The 17,482-nt window shown below is 47.6% G+C and overlaps 1 long non-coding RNA gene across 1 annotated transcript; it reads right to left on the bottom strand.

Moving 5' to 3' along the window:
- Nucleotides 1–250: 250 nt before the first annotated feature.
- LOC133236210 (uncharacterized) lies at nt 251–17,265 on the bottom strand. The gene is made up of 2 exons (XR_009732786.1): nt 17,199–17,265; nt 251–487 (listed from the first exon to the last, which is right to left on the bottom strand). It is a non-coding gene; the product is annotated as an uncharacterized LOC133236210 (long non-coding RNA).
- Nucleotides 17,266–17,482: the final 217 nt, after the last annotated feature.

Raw genomic sequence — 17,482 nt, 5'->3', positions numbered from 1 at the left:
TAGCCCAGGGCTTCTGACTTCTGCCATTTCAGACACACATCAAGTCCCCTCAGCTGGAATACTTGCCCCTTCCCCTCAGGGTGCCACATCCTGCTCTCCTTCAGCCCCTCCTAGGCCCTCAGACCTCCCACAACACATTCTGTCTGGGTACCCTTGCTGTCTGTCACCTGGCTAATATGGGGTAGGTGGGAGTTTGCATCTTTTCTTTCTTTTTTTTTTTAACTTTTTTTTTTTTTTTTTTTTGCTGTAGACCATTTTTGAAGTCTTTATTGAATCTGTTACAATATCCCCTCTGTTTTACATTTTGATTTTTTGGCCATGAGGCATGTGGGATCTTAGCTCTCTGACCAGGGACTGAAGCTGCACACGTTGCATTGGAGATGAAGTCTTCACCTCTGGACTGCCAGGGAAGTCCCCCTTTTCTTCTTATCTTAGATCCTCAAGCCTTGAGAATAGGTGTTTTAACTGCAGCAGGATGGGCTCAGTCCTTAGGAAAACATGAACAAATAAACACATGACAGAAACTAGAACTCAGACTGTTTTCATGGCAGAGTAAGAGTTCAGAGAGTGCCCAGCCCCCCTGCCTTTCCTTAGGAAGGGAGGAGGGAGACATCTCCCTGAACTGATGGGACCTTGGAAATTTCCTGAAACTGAGGTCCTGCAAGGGGAAGGGCACCAGGATCCACTGTCTCTCTCCCTCTGCCTGACTTTCCAGCCTTGTCCTGGTCCCGGGGCTCTGGGCCAGGCTGACACCCAGAGGAAGACACACTGTTCCGTTCTCACTCTGGTGGGTAGGGCGGTGTATGCATGGCAGTGGCTGACAGGCTCCACCCAGGGTTGGTACATTTCATCACCTAGAAAGCCTGGCCAAGTCTTACAGTTTCTGAGGCCCAGAGAATGATTTACTTTGTACACACCAAGCCACTTGGTCCCCATCCCAAATTTTATGCAAGCACCCAGGACATTCCAGCCCCAGCCGGCAGCAAGGGCAGGGCTGCCTGTGTGCTCCTCACCTGCCAAGGCAGCCTTTGGACTCACTCTAGGCTGGGGGTCCTGGTGTAGGGTGCTCTGAAGGACCCCTGCCCAGTTTTTCCTCCTGACCCCCAAAGGCAACAGTGGAGATGATCATAAAAATTGCTATTCTAATATTGAAGTAATATTGGAGTTAACATAGTGATGCAGGTTAATTATATTTCAAAATAAGCTCATAGAATTCTCTGGAGGTCCAGAGGTCAGGACTCCAGGCTTTCACTGCAGAGGGCATGGGTTTGAGAACTAAGATCCTGCAAGCCCGTGGCACAGCCAAAAAAAAACCTCATAGAAAACGAGATCCAGTGAAGGGAGGAGAAGTTGGCTGAGGGCAGTCAAAATTTACAGGCTTCCAGTTATAAGATAAATAAGTACGTGTACGTAATGTACAACATGATGAATATACTTAACACTAGTAGGAGTAGGAGTAGTCACTCAGTCATGTCCAGCTCTTTGCAACCCCATGGATTGTAGCCCACTAGTACTCTTGCCTGGCAAATCCCATGGACGGAGGAGCCTGGAAGGCTGCAGTCCATGGGGTCTGCTAAGAGTCGGACACGACTGAGCGACTTCACTTTCACTTTTCACTTTCATGCTTTGGAGAAGGAAATGGCAGCCCACTCCAGTGTTCTTGCCTGGAGAATCCCAGGGACAGGGGAGCCTGGTGGGCTGCTGTCTATGGGGTTGCACAGAGTCGGACACAACTGAAGTGACTTAGCAGTAGCAGGCTCCTCTATCTTTGCATGGAATTCTCCAGGCAAGAATACTGGAGTGGGTAGCTATCCCCATCTCCAGTGGATCTTTCCGACCCAGGGATCAAACCTGGGTCTCCTAAATTGCATACAGATTCTTTACCATCTGAGCCACCAGGGAAGCCCTATAATTGACGCTTCTATATGTTATGTATGAAAGTTGTTAAGAGAGAAAATCCTAAGAGTTTTCATCGGAATAAAAAATTGTTTTCTATTTCTTTAATCTTGTATCTGTATGAGGTGGATGTTCATTAAACACTGCGATAAGTACACCTTAAACTTAAATGATGCTGTTGTGTATGTCAATTATACCAGGAAGAAGTTCCAATAAATCTGGAAGAAGAAAAAAAATTACTAGTCTAATTTACACTGCCCATCCTGTGACATATATTTCCTCACGTAAGTCTCTTTAGCAATTCAGTGAGGAACTCCGCTGGTGGTCCAGTGGCTGAGACTCCACACTCCCAGTGCAGGGGGCCTGGGTTTGATTCCTGGTCAGGGAACTACATTCCACGTGTTGCCATGAAGATTGAAGATCCCACATGCCACAGCTAAGACCCAGCCCAGCCAAATAAATTAATACATATTTTTTAAAAACTCAATGAGGTAGCAATCTTATTATGTTATTACCTCTACTTTATAGGACGAGAGCACTGGGGTTACAAGAGACATAGTTACATGTCCAGGTGGCATAGCTAGCCGGTAAGTGGTTGAGCTGGGAATGCCAGTTCCAAATTCTTTCTTTAAAAAAAAATAATTTTATTTATTCTATTGATTTATTTTTGACTGTGCGGGGTCTTCATCGTTGCCAGGGCTTTTCTCTGGTTGCAGTGCTCAGGCTTGTCTTTGCAGTGGCTTCTTTTGTTTTAGAGCACAGGCTCTAGGGCGCACAGGCTTCAGTAACTGGGGCACATGGGCTCAGTAGTCTCAGTTCCTAGGCTCCAGAGCACAAGCTCAATAGTTGCTGTGCCCAGGTTTAGTTGTTACACTTAGCATTTACTCTTAACAACTTTCATATATAACATATAGTAGCATCAATTATAGGGCTTCCCTTGTGGTTCAACTGGTAACAAATCTGCCTGCAATGCACGAGACCAGGGTTCGATCCCTGGGTGGGGAAGATCCCCTGGAGAAGGGAAAGGCTACCGACTCTAGTATTCAGGCCTGGAGAATTCCATGGACTATACAGTCCATGGGGTTGCAAAGGGTCAGACAGGACTGAGTGACTTTTTCTTTAGTTGTTACACAACGTTTGGGATCTTCCCTGATCAGGGATCGAACGCTTGTGTCCTGCATTGGCAGGCAGATTCTTTACCACTGAGCCACCAGGGAAGCCTCAAATTCTTGCTCTTTATCAGCATGCTGCCAGTGACCCAGCTTCTGCAGCACCCTTGCAAACCTCTCAAACTTCTCCCTAGGAGAAGGGCACCCAGAACCCTGAGAGAAGGAAATAGACTCTGTGGATAAATTACAAAGTGGCTGCTGGTGCTGGGGAAGTGTGTGTGTGTGTGTGTGTGTGTGTGTGGCGGGGGGCGGGGGGGGGCGGGGGGGGTCACCCTCTGCCTTGCCATCAGAGAGGTGTGTGCTGTGTGTACTGGAAACCAATTTGCACTGTCCCCTTTGCCCACCTCCACCTGCTAAGAAGGTGGAAGCAGGAACAAGCCTTGGAGATCAGTGAAGTACCAGCCCTGGGTCAGGCACTTGTCAGATGATATTTGCAATATCATCTTGATACTTGTAAGGTGATATTTGGCCCAGGGCAGTGCAGGTAATTTCAAAATTCTTTGGTGTTTGAACCAACTGTATTTGTAGGACTGGTGCCCTGAGGATGACAGCCGCTATAGAAGGGGTCCAGGGCTCTGCCCTTAGATCTTTCCTGCCTGGTGCTGTCATTAGATCCTGCCCACCGCCCACCTGCTGAGTTTCTAGAGAGGGTCATGGAAGGGGGAGGAGGTAGTTGCTAATGAATATTGTGGAAAACAGAATTCAGAGGGCATTCTTATTACCAGAAGCTTGGCTTCTCTGTATACTGGTACCAAATCAAATCCTGGAGGCAGAGTTTCAGGGGAAGTAGTAAAGGATAGCTTTATTGTTTTGCCAGGTGAAGGGACACACACCAAGCTTCAAAAAACTGTGTCTCCACCCCAAAGGATCTGGTGAGGGTTTTCATAAGAATGGGCTTCCCTGGTGGCTCAGATGGTAAAGAATCCACTTGCAATGCAGGAGACCTGGGTTTGATCCCAGGGTTGGGAAGATCTCCTGGAGATGGGAATGGCTACCCACTCCAGTGTTCTTGCCTAGAGAATTCCATGGACAGAGGAGCCTGGTGGGCTACAGCCCATGGGGTCCCAAAGAGTTAGACACGACTGAACGACTAACATTTTCACTTTTATAACAGTGAGTCAAATGTGAGGTCTCTGCAGGATTTGCAGTCCTTAGTCTCAGCTGGTCCAGTAGTTTCTCTGGTCCCTTTAATCTTGCCTCAGATGGTTAGTAGTAATGAACAGATGTGAGAGGTGGACCATAAAGAAGGCTTGATCACTGAAGAACTAATGCTTTCCAATTGTGGTGCTAGAGAAGACTCTTGAGAGTCCCTTGGGCTGCAAGGAGATCAAACCAGTCAATCCTAAAGGAAATCAACCCTGAATATTCATTGGAAGGACTGCTGCTGAAGCTGAAGCTCCAATACTTAGAGCACCTGATGCGAAGAGTCAACTCATGGAAAAGACCCTAATGCTGGGAACGATTGAAGGTAGAAGGAGAAGATAATGGTGACCTCCTTCAAAAGGTCCCATGCATACATTGTCACACTCAGTGCCCCCGACTCTGCAGCAGGCCATCACCAACCCAGGCCTCTGCCAGAGACTCCTGGACACTCACAGGCAAGTCTGGGTCAGTCTCTTGTGGGGTCATTGCTCCTTTCTCCTGGATTCCGGTGCACACACGGTTTTGTTTGTGCCCTCTGGAGTCTGTTTACCCAGTTCTGTGTAAGTTCTGTAATCAGATCCCACTGGCCTCCAAAGTCAAATTCCCTGGGAGTTCTTAGTCCCTTTGCTAGATCCCTAGGTTGGGAAATCTGTTGTAATTCCTAGGACTTTCTTCACAGTGTGAGAATTTCTGTGGTATAATTGTTCTGCAGTTTGTAGGTCATCTGCTCAGCAGCTCTATGGTGAGGTTAATGGTGACCTCCTCCAAGATGGCTTATGCCACAGGCTGTGTGACCAGGTCTCCTGAACCCAGAGTCCCTGCCCCTGCAGCAGGCCACTGCTGACCCGTACTTCCTCAGGAGACACTCAAACACGGTTTTGGCTCAGTCTCTGTGGGGTCTCTGGGGCCTGGTGTGCACAAGATCTTGTTTGAAGCCTTCAAGCATCTCTGGCAGGTATGGGGTTTGATTCTAAACACAATTTTGCCCCTCCTACCATCTTTCTAGGACTTATCCTTTGCCCTTGGACTTGGGGTATCTTTTTTCGATGGGATCCAACATTCTCCTGTCGATGGTTGTTCAGCAGTGAGTTGTAATTTTGGAGTTCTCAAAGGAGAAGAGGACCATACATCCTTCTACCCCACCATCTTGAGACCAAATATATGGTTGGATGGCACCACCAACTCTATAGACATGAGGCTGAGTAAACTCCAGGAGTTGGTGATGGACAGAGAAGCCTGGTGTGCTGCAGTCCATGGGGTCACAAAGAGTCAGACATGACTGAGTGACTGAACTGAAGTGAGAAGGAGAAGGGGGCGGCAGAGGATGGATAGTTGGATAGCATCATCGACTCAATGGACGTGAGTTTGAGCAAACTCAGGGACATAGTGAAGGACAGGAAGCCTGGTGTGCTGCAGTGCATGGCGTCCCAAAGAGTCAGGCATAACTGAACAACAGCAGGTGTTCTCTTGGCTGCCCCACCCTTGATTAGCAGCTGTTGGAATCCACCCTTTGGAACGCACGGAAGGTCATGACAGAGGCTGGAGTCTTGCCTACAAGATATGGGGGAAAGAAAGACATCCACAACTGGGATCCCCACAGGGCCCTGCTCAGTTTCAGTCTCCCCCGTGAATGATGACTTGGTGTCATTCAATTTTCTAGAACAGCCACTAGAGACTGTGTGCAAAGCCCTAAGGAACCAAAGGGACAATGAGGGATCACTGCCCTTGGTGCAGGTAGGGGATTGAGTGGAGTGACAGGAGCCAATGCCAGACTCAGAGGCTGCCCAGCCCCCCACTCCCATCTCCATGGAATGATTAGCCTGGGGGTGGGGGTGGGGAGAAGGGTTTTCTGGGGATGGGCTTATCTGAACTCAACTTTGAAAGGCAAATCAGAAAATAGGGCTTCCTGCCCAGATAGGATTAGTGTGACAATCAAAAGATATAATGGATGGGGAATAACCACAGGATTAGTGTGAAAATAAAACAAGACAATGGAGGGGGAAAGTATCTTGTGACCTGATTTTTAAAAAGACAGTTTCGAGGTCCTGTTATGACAAGTGAGGAAATAGGCTCCAGGAGGGCATGACTTGCTCATGGTGAGCCAATAATTTAAAGGCCAACACAAGACTTGAATCCAGATCTTCTGATTCTAGAATTAGGTTTTGGGTCTTCTACACTGACTTCTGCTTCACTGACTATGCTAAAGCCACAACAAATTGTGGGAAATTCTTAAAGAGATGGGAGTACCAGCCTACCTTACCTGTCTCCTGAGAAACCTGTATGCAGGTCAAGAAGCAACTGTTAGAACCAGACACGGAACAACAGACCGGTTCAAATTTTGGAAAGGAGTATGACAAGGCTGTATATTGTTACCTTGCTTATTTAATTTCTATGCAGAGTACATCATGTGAAATGTTGGACTGGATGAAGCACAAGCTGGAATCAAGATTGCAGGAAGAAATAGCAACAACCTCAGATATGTAGATGATATCACTCTGATATCACTCAGAAAGTGAATAGGAACTAAACAGCCTCTTGATGAGAGTGAAAGAAGAGCATGAAAAAGCTGGCTTGAAACTCAACATTCAAAAAACTAAGATCATGGTATCCAGTCACATGACTTCACGGCAAATAGAAGGGGGAAAAGTTAGAAGCAGTGACAGATTTATCTTCTTGGGCTCCAAAAATCACTGTGGACAGTGATTGCAGCCATGAAGTTAAAAGACACTTGCTCCTTGGAAGGAAAGCTTCCTTTCCAATGACAAACCTAGATAGCATTTAAAAAACAGAGACACCACTTTGCTGACAGACTTCTGTATAGTCAAAGCTGTGGTTTTCCCAGTAGTCATGTACAGATGTGAGAGTTGGACCATAAAGAAGTCTGAGCACTGAAGAATTGATGCTTTTGAATCATGGTTCTGGAGATGACTCTTGAAAGTCTCTCGGACCAAAAGGATATCAAACCAGTAAATCCTAAAGGAAATCAAGCCTGTTTATTCATTGGAAGGACTGAAGCTGAAGCTGAAGCTGAAGCTTCAATACTATGGCCAGGATGCGAAGAGTCAACTCATTGGAAAAGATTCTGATGCTGGGAAAGACCGAAGGCAAAAAGAGAAGGGGGCAGCAGAGGATGAGATAGTTAGATAGCATCACCAACTCAATGGGCATGATTTGAGTAAACTCCAGGAGACAGTGGAGGACAGAGGAGCCTGGCATGCTGCAGTCTGTGGGGTTGCAGTCAGACACAACTTAGAGACTGTACAACAACAACATACTGACTTCTCCAGAGAGTGAATTCCATTGTAAAATTGCTTTTCTTAGAATCTTGTTTTACGAACTGTAATACATAGTAGGAGTCTTTTACACTAGAGTAAAAATTAGTGGTCAGCACACTTTGCAAAGAGATAGCAAAGAATAGGACAGTGAAGGAAATGTAAAAGTGGAGAGGGAGGTTGGGAATGAAAAGGGACAATTTGGGAATATGTAAGGCTTGGGTCCAGGAGGGTTTTAAAGAGCCTAGACAGGGAAGGACAAGAAAGTATGTCTAGAAGTAAAGAGATAACTCAGGAAAGAGAGTGAGAATGCCAAACACACACTTTGTCAGGTTATCAAAGGGCTTGGTGCCCAGGCTCTTCCTCTTCAGAATGACAAGCTGAGCCTGGTATTAGATTGTAGAGATCTCTCTCCATAGATCCTCTCTGAGCCTCTGACTCATCGCAGAGCTGCTCTAGGGACAGTCAGGACCTCCGCTTCCACTTCCCTTCCTTGTGTCAAAGGGAAGAATAAATGAGAATCTGAGATGATCATTCAGGCTTCCTGGAGCATCCTTACTCCCATCCCGAATGGGGTGTAAAGAGCTTCGGTGGATTTCTTTCACTTGTTTGCTACAAACCATAAGCTGACAGTAGATTCTCGGTCATGCCGTGAAAATGCTGAGTCTAGAACCTCATCTTCAAGTTAAGTAGATCCTGAGGATAATACATTTTTTAAAACTCCTTGTTGACGTCCACCCTCCACTACCTACACCCTCCATCTACCTACATCAGCACCATCTGTGGAGAACAAATTCAGAAGAAACAAAAAAGTATAAAAAATAAAATTAAAATCACCCATGATCCCACTCCCTAAGTGAAAAAACAATGGTTGACACTTACGTATTTCCTTGCAGTCTTTTTAAAAATTATTTATTTTTTAATTGAAGGATAATTGCTTTACAGAATCCTTTCAGTCTTTACTTCATATGTACATGTGGAGTATTCCACAGAGCCCCAGACCACATAAAGGCCTTCTTTATATGCAACCTCCTGCCTCCTAGGAGGAAAAACCAACAGTCTCCATTTTTTTGTTGTTGTTCTTTTTTTTTTTTTTTTTAAGGCACCAACGTTCTTTTTTATTTTACTTTATGGTTTATTTTTTGGCCACAGCCCCTGGCATGTGGGAACAGTCTCCTTTCTAAAAAGCCCTGGGTACCCACAGAAATGTAGATCTGTGAATCTTCCTGGTGGATCCAGCTACCAAGTCATTTGTATGTATTGACCCTTCAGGCTGATGTACATGAGCATCCCTGGGACATTGACTAAACCCTAATCCTGTAAATACAGAGGTTATTCCATCTCCCATACTCCACACCAAGCTCTGCCTTTGGCTGGAAACTTGAAGATTCCCACTGCACTTCACTCTTCCAGTTTGTCCCTAGCTCCCAAGGAGCTTGGCTCAGCTCATGTCCGTGTTTGCTGTGGCCTCAGAGTTTGAATGCTCTCTTATTCTCAAAATGAATGGTCTCTGTCTCGACTTAGGCTTCCCACGTGGCGCTAGTGGTAAAGAACCTGCCTGCCAATGCAGATGTGGGTTCTATCCTCGAGTTGGGAAGATCCCCTGGAGGAGGGTATGGCAACCCACTCTAGTATTCTTGCCTGGAGAATTCCATGGGCAGAGAAGTCTATGGTCCATGGGGTCACAGAGAATTGGACATGGCTGAAGTGACTTGGCACTGGCATTGTCTTGACTTGGTCCTTGCAAAGCAGTTAGGCCACTCACGACCTTGTGGCATTCATGCCTATCAATTCCATCTTTGAAAAGGCTTTGATGGGCAGGACTCCCCTGGCAGTCTAATAGTTAAGACTCTGCAATTCCACTGCAGGAAGCACTGGTTTTGATCCCGAGTCAGGGACTAAGATCCCACACACTGAGTGGCATGGCCAAATAGTAAAAAAAGGTTTTGATGGGCATTAGTTGATGATAATAGTAGCTGCCACTCCATGCTAGGCTAAACACTGTGGTGGGCTCTTTATATTGTGATCTGATCTAATCCCCGCAGTCCCCATAACCAGACATTCCTAGATCCCACTTTACTGATGGGGAAACTGAGTCTCAGAGAGGTAGGATGATTCGCCTGAGGATACCTGGTGCGACAGTCCAAAGCCATTGACCTTCCCACTGCTCTCCTCTGCTCCCATTATGCCCAGTGAAAAACATGTTTATATACAGGTGCCAATGGGAATTATTGCTTACCCAAGATAAGCCGATGTTGCCACACCGCTCTGATATCATTCCCACCAAAAGCAAAAAGTTTGGGTCCTTTTGTGAACCTGAGTGGCCTTGTTTCCTCTAAAAGCATAGATTTCAGGAGAACATTTAAACTGTGGAAACAGCTCTGCCACCTTCATGACTACCTACAGGGGTACCAAGGCCAGCATATCTAGTCACTGGACTCCCACCAGGCGTTCAGACCCTTGGGGATCGCCTCACCGTTCAGTCCGTCCTTGTGATTTATGCCAGGCACTAGGTCCAAGACGGGGCGTGAGTTCTCCCAGAGGCATCAGTGCTTTGCTTTGTAATCTGGATGCACCTGCTCATCAGGTCAGGTTCACCAGGAAGCAGCTGCTGAGATGAAGATAGGCATGGGAAAGGGTCCCTGGGGAGTCACTGCCGTGAAAGGAAACAGGATTGGGCAGATCTGCCAATTCTCCACAAGCCTGATGTGCAACTCCCAAGCAAAGATAGCCAGCCCATGGGAGGAGCCAGGCCTGAGCTGGGCAGAGATGACTGGGACCTAGGACCACAGCTGTGCTCAGCCCCCATTGGCCCTCAAGTGCCAGGATGAGAGAGAGGTGAGCGAGGTGCACAAAATAAAAGGAGGTGTTTGGATGACCCTGGGAGCCAGCTCCACCTCACATTGTGTGTGCTGGGCACCTCGCTCTCCTCAGCCTAGTCCCAGCCCTGGGGACCAGGGAGAGGCTAAGAACTGGACCCGTCAGCTCACCACACTCCTGGCAGCAAATAGCAAGTCCTTTCTTGGAGGGAGGTCTGCAAACACACCTCCATGTCTGCTGTATTCTTCTTCTCAACAAATATTTACTGATTGCCAGGCTTTGGGGCTCTTCAGTGAGACCAGACTCTGCCTTGGAGACCTTCCAGTCTAGCCCATCTCTCTGCACAAACCTGAGTATGTACCCTGATATCTTGTATCAAGGTCAGGGTGACCACCTGCCCGCATCAGAGTGTACCTACAGCTTAGCACCCAAGAGGTATAGGCACCGATGCACAATCAAGGGGTTCCAGAAGGGTGGGGAAGATTTTCAAAGAAGCTGCATCTTGGGGAGAAAGGTGAAGGAAGCCAAGAGGAAGGAAGGGGCTGCTGGGCAAGAGGCCTGACAGATGAGCAGAAAATCCTGGGTGGGAGAAAGGGAAATTGAGTCAAAAGCCAGGCCCCATGGCAGGACTTCCCTGGTGGCTCAGATGGTAAAGCATCTGTCCACAATGCGGGAGACCCGGGTTCAATCCCTGGGTTGGGAAGATCCCCTGAAGAAGGAAATGGCAATCCACTCCAGTACTATTGCCTAGAAAATCCCATGGAGGGAGGAGCCTGGTAGGCTACAGTCCATGGGGTTGCAAAGAGTCGGACACGGACACGACCGAGCGACTTCACTTCTATGGCAGGTGGGGCATTTCCCTGCAGGAATGAGTAAGGAGCAGGTGACTCGGAGAGGGACTCATGCAATCCTTGGCTGAAAGCTGGGCTCAGGGCCAGAAAGGAAAAATTTTTGCTTCCTTAAGAGCTGGAGGGTGGAGGGAGGAAAAAGGAGCCTGAAAGATATCCACAGACTAAGAACCAGGTCTGAGCCCTTGAGAGCCAGCAGAGCCTGCGGCCAGGCCACTTGTCATTTCTATCAGTCATCACTGAAGAGGAGCCACAGGCAAACAGTACATTTGAATAAGTGGAAGTAACACTTGAGTGTGTGTTGGTTGCTATAGCCCACCAGGCTCCTCTGCCCATGGAATTCTCCAAGCCAGAATACTGACATGAGTTGCCATTCCCTTTTCCAGGGGATCTTCCTGGGATTGAACCCGGTCGCCTGCATTGCAAGCATATGCTTTTAGTCTGAGCCACCAGGCAGGCCCGGTGTAGCATTTACATAACACTTGTGTAGCATCTACATAATGTCCCTCTCCCCATATTGAGCCTGTTTTCCAGGCCAGAGACCTGGGAGTCATGCTATGCTCTTCTCTCTCCTTCACCCATCCTTGGTCCCCAAGACCAGTCTCCCTTTATTTATTTATTTGGTCATACCAACTAGCTTATGGGATCTTAGTTCCCTGACCAGGGACCAAACCCATGTCCCCTGCAGTGGAAGACTAAGTCCTAACCACTGGATCGCCAGGGAAGTCCAGTCTCCCTTCAGAAGACTCTGTGAGTCCTGCTGTTTCCTGCCCCCATGGCCTCTGCCCTCGCCTAGACCACCCTCCGCTCCATCACCTGGTGTTAACAGTCTCTTACCTGCCTGGCTCCCCTCTCCCTGCCTTCTCAGATCTGTTCATTTTGTCACAAAATTTATCACAGCATTGTCCTGCCTGAACTCCACTGTCCTTAAAACAAAGCCCCACATTCTTTTTTTTTTAACCGTTTATTTTATATTGTAATGCAGCCAATTAATAATGTTGTGATAGTTTCAGATGAACAGTGAAGGGACTCAGCCATACATATACTTGTGTCCATTCTCCCCCAAACTCCCCTCCCTTCCAGGCTGCCACATGACATTATGATATGAGCAGAGTTCCCTGTCAAAGCCACATATTCTTAATTTGGCCTTCAAGTATGATCCCTACTCTGCAGCCATCCCTGCTCCCCATTTACAACTCAACCTCGTAGCTCTGTCCTCTTCAAACTCACTCCTGCCCCCAGCCATGCACAAACACCTCCCCCCAACCCCAGCCAGGGCTCTCTTGCCTCTGGGCCTCTCCAGTGTTGTTTCCTCTGCCTGGAACAAACCTGCCCTGACTAGCCCCTACCATGTACTGCTCACTCCAGGAAGCCTTCCTCCCCACCCACCCCAAGGTAAGGTGTTTTGGCCCCCATCCCCTGCTGTGGCACTTGCCAAGATGGCTGGTTAACTATAATGCTTCAAGACGGTCAATCCGCATCTTGCCTATGTTATACCGCAGGTACAGCCCAGTACCCTTGTCATCAACACATCATCGATGCATATTTTTGGGGCATCTACCTAATGTCATGTACCAACCATGAACCCTGGGGAAATGATGGGGAATTAGCAAAGTTCTTGTTTTTACGGAGCTCACACTCTCAGTTTTTGCATATTTCAAAGTTATTTTAGGGAAGGTTATTTTAAGTTATTTTAGGTACTGGTTTTCTAAAGGCAGAAGAAAAAGTGAAAAAACAAAGCGAGGAGGGGAGAGAGGGAGGGAGAGGGTCAGGAAGGAAGGGAGAAAAAGAAAGAAAGGAAGGAAGGAAGGAAGGGAAAGTTTGACTCCCAAGTGAGATAAACCAAGCTGGTCACAGTTCGGGGTCCTGTCCTGCCCATTTCTTGCCTCACTTCCTTTCCCTTCCCTGCATAAACTTTTTGCTCCAGAGAAAATGCAGTTGCCCAAAGCTCACGGGCTTTCCCAACCCTGATCCTCTGACTCTGCTGGCCCTCCGCTGGCCCTGGGGCTCCTGTTCCTTCTCCTGTGTCAGCTCCTCAGCCTGAGAGATGCCTCCTCCTCAGGGCTCCTGCGGCACGGGCCCACACCTCCCTCCCTGGTGGCTCTCACTGTGTTGCATTCAAGCTGTTCATCCAGACGCCACATTTTCCTCCCACCAAACTGCGAGCCCCGTGAGAGCTGAGAGCAGGTCTCACTCCTCTCGTATCCTAGAGAACCAACCCAGGCTGTGTAAAAGTCTTTGGACTCAATTCCTGAATTTGATTTAGCAAGCACATTAGCCTTCCCAGCCCTGCTCCAGCCAACAGGCTGCTCAGGCCAGTTTGTGGGGCTGATCGTCCAGCTCACTCGGTCCCTGTGGGGCTCCCCACGCTTCTCATACATGATGACTTCCCTCCGCCAGTTTGTCCCTCATCCCCATTTTCATGTTGTTCTTCTACCTTGGGGCACCACAGGCCCTGGACAGGCCCAGGGGGGATTCAGGATTTTGAGCCCAGGAGAACACAGACAACACTTCAGAAACCCCCATCACCGCTTTCTCTCCCTTCATTGGTCACCATAACCTGACACCAAGCACTGTAGATTCATGGTTGTTGCATTACATCTTTGCACAAAGAGTTCCATATGCCCCTTGTGAATCTGGCTTTCTCAGCACATTCCTGGGACACACCCAGTCATGGGTTCATTTTCATCACTGTTTGCTAGCTCATTAGAGAGACATTTTGTAACTTATTTATCCATTCTGCCTTCCATGAGTTGTTGGATGTTTCCAATGGTTGACTCTTAGACCTGATGCTGTGATGAACATTTTTGAACAGTCTCATGGTGAGCAGAGGCATGCATCTCTGTCAGAAAGAAACCTAGAAAAGAAACTGTTTGGTTATAGGATATGCCAGTGGTCAGTTTTCAAGATATCGCCAAACAGTTTTCAAAAGTGGTTGCACAACCTTTATTTTTTAAATACAAGAGAAAGTCTAAGCTCATATAACCAGCTGCATTCTCACCACCACCATTTCCTACATTGTGTGGTGGGAGGAAGGTGCTGGCAATAGTGTTTGAGGGGAAGGAGGGGAACTGGGTGTTTGGAGGACAGGGCTGAGGGAGACAGATGTCACTCAGCACTCCTTACACCCAGTGGTAAAGAACTTGCCTGCCAATGCAGGAGATGTAAGAGGCGTGGGTTTGATCCCTGGGTCAGGAAGATCCCCTGGAGGAGTGCATGGCGACCCACTCCAGTGTTCTTGCCTGGAGAATCCCATGCACAGAGGAACCTGGCAGGCAGGGAAGGAGATGGGGGGCAGCTCCCCACAGTCCACATATATTCACCACTGCCTCCCTCCATGTGCTTTTGGGTGGTACTTCCCTTCTTCCCTTCCCTTCTGTCACCCTGCCCTTCCCACCCTTCCTAACTAACAAGTCTTTTCCACATAATCTCCAGGGAATCTGGAATGTGATTTAAACTGCGTTTGTTCCTTCGCTCCTGTTCTGTCTCCTCTGATCCCTCCAAGGCTCTGTATTCCCTGCTCCCCATGTCGTGCTGGGGGCTCCTTCCTGGTGGGACTGGTGCCTCCCTCCTCAGACTAGGGGCTCTCTGCTCCCTGATAACTGTTGGCATTTAGGTAAAAGCTAAGAGTAGAGTGTTGTGTGGGGAGTGTCACTCTCAGACAGGGATCTAAGTTGAGCAGAAAGAAAGGGCTGTTAAAAAAAAACCCTGAGAAGGTGTCTGTAGAGCACGTGGGCTTCCCACTTCTCTCTTAATGAAGAAGAGTGGTTCTCCATTACACTTTACTTGCGTGCTAAGCTGCTTCAGTCCTGTCCGACTCTTTGCGACCCCATGGACAGTAGCCCGCCAGGTTCCTCTGTCCATGGAATTCTCCAGGCGAGAATACTGGAGTGGGTTGCCATTCCCTTCTCCAGGGGATCTTCCTGACCCAGGGATCAAACCCAGGTTTCCTGCATTGCAGGCAGATTCTTTACCATCTGAGCCACCAGGGAAGCCCATTGTATAGTAGATTATTTAAATCAGAACTATGTTTAGTGGGTCACTATATCATGCCCCCTTTAATATAAATAAGGGTCGTGGTCCCGACACGGGTTGGAAAAGAATTTTCAGAGGTGAGAGCCCTGCTTTTCGGGGCCCAGGCTCGCTGGGAGGCTGACGTTGTTCTGCAGAACTTGTGACTAAAGATGGTCCCCTGGCTCGATGTGATTTTAGACGTGGCGGGAAGATCCCCTCCCACAAGTGGGTCTTTTGCCTGAGCTGGCCTCAAACCTCACAGTTATTGAAGCTTAACTGTAGATCCGCAGTGGGTTGTGGGACCGGAAGCCCCAGTGTGGGAGGGAGCTCTCTCAGAAAGAGAATTCAAAAGACGATTTTTACAAAAATATGCGACCCTGGGGACACCACGCGGGGGTCCATCGCAGTCTGGGAAGGACCTGTTGTAAACCGGGGCAGATGCTGAAGCCGCAGCTTCTTGAGTTTTGCGGTAAACCCAGCTCACTGCTTCTTAGAAATGCAGAAATGAACGAAAGCGCTGATCCTCCAGATGAGGCTCTTAGGAAGGCGCTGGGCACTGAGGAACTGCTTTCTAACAGGTCAGGAGAGGGCCCGGGAGGGGCGTGGCCTCGAGAAGATGGTAGGAAGGGGCGGTGCCTGAGGCTCCCGCCACACCTGGCTGACCTTCCCTCCCCCGCCCTCTCCCGCACCCCCACGGGCTCAGCGCTCAAAGAATCTGCCTCTGCCCTTGTAGCTAGAGGCAGCCTCTCTTTCCCTTTCCCAGCAGTCAGGAAGGCTTGCTCTATGCAGAAATACGGCCCAGTTTGAGCTTACCCTCACCAGGGGGTGCCTTGAGAAGAGAAAGCAGTGCCCCCTGAGGGAAAGCGGGTGGGCTGGTTCTACACCAACCCTGACTGGACTTTTCCCTCTCTGGGTCTCAGCCTTCACGCTGATTCAATGAAGAGATTGGGATAAATCCGTTTGTACCAACCAAAGGCTTGTGAGAGCCCAAGGTCTCCCAGAGTCTTCTTTGTTGCTGTCGTTCAGTGTCTTAGTCTTGTCCGACTCTTTGTGACCCCCATGGACTGCAGCACAACCAGGCTTCCCTGTCCTTCATTATCTCCCAGAGTGACGTCTTCCTAGCCGGGGACTTTTAAAGGAGATGATGGTGTCTAGTCCCATTCTATTTCATGCAGTTTTACTAAATTAAATAATCATTTTCCTCACCCTTTCTAATTAGAAGGCCTTTCTAATTAGGACACAAACCCAGAAGTCGTAAAAATAGAAGCTTGATAAATTCCACTCCAAAAAAATATACATATATATTTCAAAATTTTCTGCATGACAGAAACTATGATAACAAAACTAAAGGATAAACAACAAACTTGAAAAAGTATTTGTGGTTAATGTCATAAACATACAGCTAATTTTCCCTCATAAATAGTTGGTTGCTCAGTCGTGTCTGACTCTTTGTGATCCCACGGACTGTAGCCTGCCAGGCTCCTCCATCCATGGTATTTTCCAGGCAAGAATACTGAAGTGGGTTGCCATTTTCTTCTCCAGATCATAAATAAGGAGCTCTTCCAAATCAATTAAAAAAAAAAAAAAAAACACAAAAATCTACAAACCTCAATAGAAAAAAATGAACGAGGGATATCAACAGACAATCTGCAGGCAGAAAAAAATTCAAATGACTCAAACATTTGCAAAGATGCCAATCTCACCTGCAATAAGAGAACTGCATATTTAAACTAGCACTAACATACCACTTTCACCTATCAGATTAGCCAAGATCAAACATTCATCAGTACCCTGAGTTGGCAAAGATGTGTAGAAACAGCACTCAGATCTTTCTGCTGAGCATGTAAATTGGAACAAACCCTCTGGAGAACAGTCTGGCAGCAGCTATTGAAATTATAAATGCATGTTGAATTCAACCCCGTAATTCCACTTTGCTGTTGTAGTTTTTACATTTAAAACCAGCTAACCCTATTAACTGCTTAAAAATAAATTAGAACAAATTAAAAAGCTTCCCCCAGAGCAATGGGAGTACTTACGGAGTGAGCAAGTAGTTCTTGTGACTGGCCTCTCCAGGGCACAGCTTCTTACTCAGCAGCACATGATAGTCGATGTGTATTTTTTGACCATTAAACAACTTTAAATAGTTTTTCAATACCGTCATTTATCATTTTATGTCTAACCACAATGGCTGGTTGGTTAGTAAGGAGAAAGAGAAAAAATATTGATGCTGAAGCATAGCAACTTCACGAGGAATCTTGCAATTTGCCTCAAAGTGTTCATCGCCAGGTTTATAATTTGCATTCATCTTTGATTGAAATTA

Source organism: Bos javanicus, chromosome 23 (assembly GCF_032452875.1).
Source record: "Bos javanicus breed banteng chromosome 23, ARS-OSU_banteng_1.0, whole genome shotgun sequence".
NCBI lineage: Eukaryota > Metazoa > Chordata > Mammalia > Artiodactyla > Bovidae > Bos > Bos javanicus.
Note: the sequence above shows the minus strand (reverse complement) of the source record. Positions and strands in the feature narration are given on the sequence as shown.